The following is an 8,112-nucleotide window of genomic DNA, read 5'->3' on the forward strand; positions in this document are numbered from 1 at the left end:
GTTCGGTGCACAGGCGCAACGGGCAGGCGGGTAGGACACATTTGTATTAACCTCATCCACACGACAGGATAAGAGGGCTCACTGGGGTCGTGAATATGCACAGTCAAGCATTTATTTCTGAAAGTTTTTGAAACTTGCCTGTATGATCTGCAGTACTTCAAAATGCATACCAGCTGCTTTTTCTGGGCTCTTAACCTTCAGGTCAGCACTCTGCAGGGAGGAATCTTTTCTGGGCCTGCAGGTTTCAGGAAGTCTTCCCTTAGCCTGGGAATGGAGGCAGCTCCTCTGAGGAGGAATGGAGGGCTAGAAGGGGGAGGAGGCCAGGAGTGCACATTCAGCCTCCAGGGGAGCCACCATTGGGAGGAGAGGTGCAGGCACAAGGGGTGCAGGGCCAAGAGGTAGTCCAAGGCGGAAGGGGCCGTAGAAGACACCACTATCCTGCAGCCAGGGTTTACAGGTGGCGAAGCAGCTAATTCAATATGTCTGAGGTGCAGTGCCGAAGGAAAGTCCCTCTCTCATGGGAGACAGTCAACTATATCTGTCAGATGATAGGGTCTGAGATCACTGCGAACTGTTTGGGTGGACACCCCATGCCAATGGCTCTGAAGGTCACAGCTGCCCTCAAATTCTATGCCTCTGGCTCCTTACAGGGGTCGGTGGGTGATCTTTGCAGTGTCTCCCAATCAGCTGTCCACACTTGTGTCAAGCAGGTTACAGATGCTCTGTTCAGGCGTGCATTGATCTTCATCCACTTCTGTTGGGACCAGGCAAGCCAGACACAACGAGCCAGAGGCTTCACGGCCATTGCTGGCTTCCCCCGTGTCCAGGGTGCTATAGACTGTACACATGTGGCCATCAAGGCGCCAGCAGGTGAGCCCGGTGCCTTCATCAACAGGAAGGGATTCCACTCCATGCACGTGCAGATAGTGTGTGATCACAGGATGCAGATTCTACAAGTCTGTGTAAGGTACCCAGGCAGCTCCCACAATGTCTACATCCTCAGGCACTCCCAGGTGCCGGGGCTCTTCAGTGCTCCAGCCCAGCTGGATGGATGGCTGCTGGGTGACAAGGGCTATCCCCTCAGAAGGTGGCTCATGACGCTTCTCCGCCATCCAAGAACAGAAGCTGAGCAGCGGTACAATAGGAGCCAGGGCACCACAAGGGCTGTGGTGGAGAGAGCCATCGGTCTTCTCAAGATGCACTTCCGATGCCTGGACCGCTCAGGGGGCGCACTCCAGTACCCCCCAGATCGTGTCTCAGTGACAGTGGTTGCATGCTGCGCTCTCCATAACCTTGCGCTGGAAAGGGGGGATGCAGTGGATGATGAAGACGTCGATGCAGTGGCTGCGGCTGCACACGATGAGTCCAGCAGTGAGTCCGAGGATGAGCACAGACAGGGAAATGCTGAGCGGGTAGATGCTGACCCGGGCATACTCCAGGAAGGCAGGGACACCCGGGAGGGTTTAATCCAATGAACCTTCAGCTAGCACACCACGACAAGCCTGGGCTGTCGGCTCGACACTCGACACCTCAGTGCAAAATCTGCCAGGTTATGAACAGTCACTAAATGCCTTGCTAATAAAACCAAATGTCCAACCAAGCACTCATTACAGTTTTGGAAACCATGCACGTGCAGAAGGAAAGGGGCACCCTCAGCCATGGTGACATGTCTGAATTTATTCTGTCAAGAAAACCAACTTATTCAAAAAACAAGAGAATAGTGTTAACAAATAAAACAAATCATAAGGACCTCATCTCAGGCCAACACAAAAGCACTAGTGAAAAACCCGTGGTGTGCCTAAGGCGCCTTATGCTTCCATTTCCGGGTGCCACGTCTTGGTGCTGCCTCCTCACTCGGAGTGGCATCTGAGACAGCCTGCCGACTCTGCTGTCCTGTTGGCCTCGATGACCTTGGTGGTCGTCCTTTGGCCCGTGGAGCCTGTGCTGGCCCCACCTGTGAGGGAGCTGCCAGTTCCACAGCCGGCATCTCACCAGCCTTCGCAGCCTCACTGGATGCAACGGTCACTGGGAGAGGGGCGGAGGAGCTGCTGCCCTCATCCAGAGCGCCCTGAGAGGAGCCTGCAGAGACGACAGGCAGCTGCTGCGCCAACGTGAGGTCACTTCATCCTGCCCACCATAGATGGATGGGCACCGAGCTGGGAAAGTTGATACCCAAACTATCCCCCACACTGGCAATGACCAGCTGAGGTCATTGCCGGTGTGAGGGCTTGCTGGTCAGAGCACATCCCCAGGAAGCTCCAATGGGTCTCCTGGAGGAGCGTCTCCACAAGAGTCGCCATGGAGGATGCATGGTGCTCGGACATGTGGCTCATTGCTTTGGCGATCGTCCACGTAGACTCCTCCACCACGGAGACCAAGCCAAACATAGCCTCATGTATCTCCCCCAGATGCTCCCGCACACCTGGCTGCATTTCCTGTGCCTGCTGCGTCGCGGACGACTCCAGAGGCACATCATCAGGCACCGACTGAGCATGTGCCTGGTCCCCTGCAGGCCACTGACTGCTGGCACCATGGGCACTCTCTGTCTCTGCCAGCTCCTCCAGCGACTGTGAAGGGCCCTCACCGCTGTGCCCCGGGACACTAGCCAATGTTCGAATTCCCACCGAGGTGCTAGTATCTGCGCTGGTGCCTGCCTCGCAGAAATGGTGTGACACTGGTGAGACTTCAGGCTGCTGAGGTGTGAGAGGGGGCCTCTGCTGCTCCTCCTCCCGGCCCTGCTCCGATGATGTTGAAAGGAAGAACAAGGACATTGGATCAGTTAACGTGGAGATAATGACAAAGTCCATCCTTGTCCCCCGGGTCACTATGCTCTCATCCTTCCATAACCAATGGTGAAGCCATGTTGCAAAATTAAATCACTTAACATTCAGCACTGCCATGGCTGTTGGGAGAACAATGCTGACCTCACTGTTGGGCATAAATACCTGGCCGTGGCACCCCAGCCTCACCAACACCAGTGGACCTTGGTGCATGGCGCCTCTCCAGATCCAGGGCCTCCTGCTTGAAGTGGCTAAGAATGGCGATCTGCGCCTGGCCGCCCCCAGACCTCACACACTCTGCCGTGTTATGAGCATTCATCTCCTGAAAATGAGAGGCGAGGATTGATGAGTGAAAATTGTACATGGTCTCTTCGCCCACCCGAACCAGAGTGGGACATTGCAGACCTCCAGAGCCTCCTCACCCCGCTGCTACCGAACACTCACACAAAGATGCTGGGCCTGCTCCACAATCCCCCACCACCCACTTGGACACATGCTGCCTATATCACATTAGGCACCACATGGTATATCCTTCCATAGCAAGGAGGCACAAGCACGTGGAGTGCAGAGTGCAGAAGATGGTTCATTGCCACACCACCTTGAGGCTCCCCTCCCAGCATCTCATCACTCTGACTTGGACATGTCCTGCAGTTCAAACACTGTGCCTAGGTGCAGCTCCTCCAGGTTGCCCCCAAACCAGTCATGTGGGACTCAGTGTAACACATGCTGCAGGGGCAATACACATCTCTTCATCACCATCTCAGGCTGACCTCAGCATGGGCAATATCTGCTGGCCCACCCAGCAAAGGACAAATGCCGTCAATGATTCAATGCAATCACTACACTCAGATTTTGGGGGGGGGGCGGGGCAGCAGGTGGGGGTAAGCCGACCTGCTGGGTTACATGACCAATGCCGACATGGTACTCACCCTGCAAAATCGCAACAAATCATTGAAGCTCTTGCGACATTGGACCCAGGTGCGCTGCACCATGTCGCGGAAGCTCACCACCTCCGCCACCTCCTCCCAGGCACGTTTCATCATGTGGGGGGGCCTCCTCCTCCCATCCTGGGGAACCAGCACCTCCCGCCGTGCTGCCACCTCCTCAAGGAGGGCAGCAAGGCAGTCATGTGAGAAACGAGGGGCACACTTGCCCCCCTGCCCTACCCTCCGGCCTAACCTGTCCTGCTACCCTACCTTCCAGCCTTGCCTGCTCTGCTGGCCTACCCTCCAGACTGGCCTGATCACCAGAAGCCCTCTGGTGAGCCCTTCCACTTGACATTGCAGAGGCTGCCAGCACTTCTGATAAACAGAGAACCGGGTTGCCATTGTACCCAGCGGACAATGCACTCCTGCCGCTGCCTGACTACTCCCGCTATCCTCGGGAGTCAGGCATTACGCTGGGTGGGCCTTAATTGGCCCGCCCGCGTAAAATGGTGGCGCGGACCCGATCAAGGGTGCCGGTTGGGTCCGCGTCCGCTCCCGCTCTGCCCCCCCCCAGCCAAACAGAAAATTCAGCCCAATGCTTCTTTTCTCTATATTCAGCCCTCCTCTCCTCAAGGAACATGGTTTCATGGTACATGCAAAGGGTCATTGTTCATTCATGTCTTGATTGCATGTTTGGGCAGGCTTTCCAGTAGTGGGGAGAGTTCATGCCATTTGTGGAAGTCTGTTTTTAACAGGGGTTGCTATGTAGTGATCAAGAGTGGGAATGGCAGCTGATTTTTTTTCTCTTTTTAAACCCAAGGGTACAGAGGCCATTCTCAGTACCCTTTTCACTACCCTAGCTGAGGCCAGCTAATCAAAGCACAGACCAGGGATCAAATCTTGGGCCTTCCTTGTTTGTTCTATCAGAAATGGTGACCAGCTCAGAAATGCAAAATTGGGATTTACCTCTGGCATTGATGCAGCAAAAGTGTGCTGCCAATCTCAGCTGATTTTCCAACTCCAGATCATTAAAAACTATATGGCTGGCAGGAGCAAGAGGATTGCAGTGGCGTAGAACTTGCTGATAGTCACCGTAAAACCAAAAGATGCCCTGAAAGAAACTTTAAAGTTAACGTGAAACGCACTTAAGCTATGCAAAGTGTTGCTCTGCAAACAATTGCATTGGTACTTGGGTCATTTAAGCGCAGAAATGCTGGAACTCAGAAACAAAAAAGGTGTCCATGATGTCCAGTGTTGCAATGGGGTAAATGAAAGAAAATGCATCTGGTGACTCATTGCCAAAAAATGAATATCATTTCAATGTATTTGCCAATAAATGGGCAGATGTGTTAAGCATCAACTTTCAATTGTAACTGATATGCAAGGGCTACAAGTGGGCAGGGAAACAGCAGAGTGCATCACCAATCCTCCTCACTCCAGCTCTGTTAAAATTAAATGGCGGAGAGACAGAATCCTGATCACCACCTACGTGATACTGAGACTTGTACTAATTAGATTTTTATCACAACAGAAAACCAAAGCTTTCGCAAAGAACTGAAAATCTTAAATACAACTATAAAGTTTAATTCACCGTAACGGTATAGGGTGTATATTTGAATCCCTTGAAAGATTGATTTGAATCTTACAATAGACACTGGCCATATTATATTTGTGTTATCCATTCTATGATATTAAAGAGGTGTGAAAATTGCATTTACATTCTAGCCGCATTGAGGGAGGAGGATGCTGCTGATGTAGAAAGGCAATGGCAAAGACATCTCAACAGCAAATAAAGAGGCCCAAAGCCAGTAGGACCATCAGGCTGGGGAGGAAACCCCTCCACAGGAGTACTGATATATTCAGCTGCATCTTTTAGTCTACATGGCCTACATGGAGGCTTTTGGCACTAATGGCCCACTGGTCTGTTGCAGGGAGGCCACCTCCAATGAGCTGGGAGATGCTAAAATGCAAGGGGGTGGGGCAGCAGGAAAATATCAACACCATTGCAAAAGTTAGGTCTTATTGCCCTATTTGCCTGCCTGCATAGTGAATCCTGGTCCCAGACCACCCCTGGGAGAGTACCCCAGTGGTGGGAATGTATCAGGAGCTGTTCTGACTCAGCTTTCTCCTATTTTTCTGGCCCAACCACACTTCCATGGGTCTGGGAAAATTCAGCCCAAAGTTTCAAGCCTGTGACCTTTCATCAAATTCTGATATAAGGTCATTGATCTGAAACATTAACTCTATTTCCCTCTCCACAGATGATGCCAGACCTGCTGAGCATTTCCAGCATTTTCTGTTTTTATTTCAGATTTCCAACATCTGCAGTATTTTATGTGTTTTTTAGGAAGGATATATTAGCATTGGGATATGGTGCAAATTCACCAGAATTTTTTTTTAAAATTCTTTCATGGGATATGAGTATCGCTGGCTAAGCTATTATTTGTTGCTCATCTCTAATGATCCTTGAGAAGGTGGTGGTGAGCTGCCTTCTTGAACCGCTGCAGTCCATGTGGTGTAGGTACACTCACAGTGCTGTTAGGAAGCAAGATTCAGGATTTGGACCCAGTGACAGTGAAGGAACGGCGATATATTTCCAAATCAGGATGGTGAGTTCCCATGTATCTGCTGCCCTTGCCCTTCTAGGTAGCAGGGTACATGGGTTTGGAAGGTGTTGTTGAAGGAGCCTTGGTGAGTTGTTGCAGTGCATCTTGTGTATGGCACACACTGCTGCCACTGTGTGCTGTGGTGGAGGAAGTGAATGTTTAAGGTGGTGGATGGTAGTAAGGCTGAAAGGGTTATATTATGAGAACTGGTGGCGTAAATGTGGCTTGTATTCCCTTGTTAATGGGTGATCTAATTGAGGTGTTTAAAATGATTTATAAAGTCATAGAGGTCTACAGCACAGAAAAAGGCCCTTCGGCCCATCCAGTCTGCACCGGTCAAACAAGTATCTAATTATTCTAATCCCATTTTCCAGCACTAGGCCCTTGGCCTTGTATGCCAAGGCATCGCAAATGCATATCCAAATACTTCTTAAATGTTATGAGGGTTTCTGCCTCTACCACCCTTTCAAGCAGTGAGTTCCAGATTCCCACCACCCTCTGGGTGAAAAGATTCTTCCTCACATTCCCTCTAAACCTCCTGCCCCTGACCTTAAATCTATGCCCCCTGGTTATTGATCCCTCCACCAAGAGGAAAAATTCCTTCCTGTCTACCCTATGCATACCCCTCATAATTTTATACACCTCAATCATGTCCCCCCTCAATCTCCTCTGCTCCAGGGAAAATAACCTTTAGGTGAGCTATTCAGTCACCAAGTAATTAGACTTTTGATAATGGTCACAAGTATATTCCCAAATTTGACATGGTCTCTTTAATTATAAAATTTTTGTTTATGCATATATAAAGTAATCAAAACCAGAGGACAGCACTTTAAACAGAGCTCTTGATTAATGCCCTTTGTAGATCGGGATTTTCCGGCCCTGTCGCGGGTGGGACCCACCGCCGGCGAGGTGGCGCCCCAGCCAGAAGTCCATTGACTTGCGGCGGAACCGGAAGATCGCAGTGGCGGGCAGGTGCAGAAAATCCCACCGGTAGTGTATTTTGACCGATCCATATAACAGATTTTTGCCAATGAAATGGTGAAGGTAGACATTACTTAGAAAAAATAATTAATCTCATTACTGGCAACTTAGTTTATAATTGTGAAGTGGAACAGTTAAGCAGTTAGCACTGGAATTAAAATATATATATCGCACACACTGATAACCTCAGAGCAGGCTCAGGGGCATGATGGGATACTTGACATTCTGGAACTGTTCACAGCCTGTGTAAACAATAAACGGAATTCAATCCCAGGCAGGGTGGAGGGGTTCAAGCTGGAAGTTGAGATAACTAGAATATAAAAGCAGGGATGTGCTGCTGCGGCTTTATAAGGCTCTGGTCAGATCACATTTAGAATATTGTGAGCAATTTTGGGCCCCGTATCTCAGGAAGGATGTGCTGGCCCTGGCAAGGGTCCAGAGGAGGTTCATGAGAACGATCCCAGGAATGAAAGGCTTAACATATGAGGAACGTTTGAGGACTCTGGGTCTATACTCGATGGAGTTTAGAAGGATGAGGGGGGATCTAATTGAAACTTACAGAATACTGAAAGGCTTGGATAGAGTGGACGTGGGGAAGGTGTTTCCATTAGTAGGAGAGACTAGGACCCAAGGGCACAGCTTCAGAGTAAAGGGAAGACCTTTTAGAACAGAGATGAGGAGAAACTTCTTTAACCAGAGAGTGGTGAATCTATGGAATTCATTGCGACAGAAGGCTTTGGAGGCCAGGTCATTGAGTGTGTTTAAGACCGAGATAGATAGGTTCTTGATTGGTAAGGGGATCAAAGGTTACGGGGAGAA

The sequence above is a fragment of the Cetorhinus maximus genome, chromosome 5, assembly GCF_964194155.1.
Source record: "Cetorhinus maximus chromosome 5, sCetMax3.hap1.1, whole genome shotgun sequence".
NCBI lineage: Eukaryota > Metazoa > Chordata > Chondrichthyes > Lamniformes > Cetorhinidae > Cetorhinus > Cetorhinus maximus.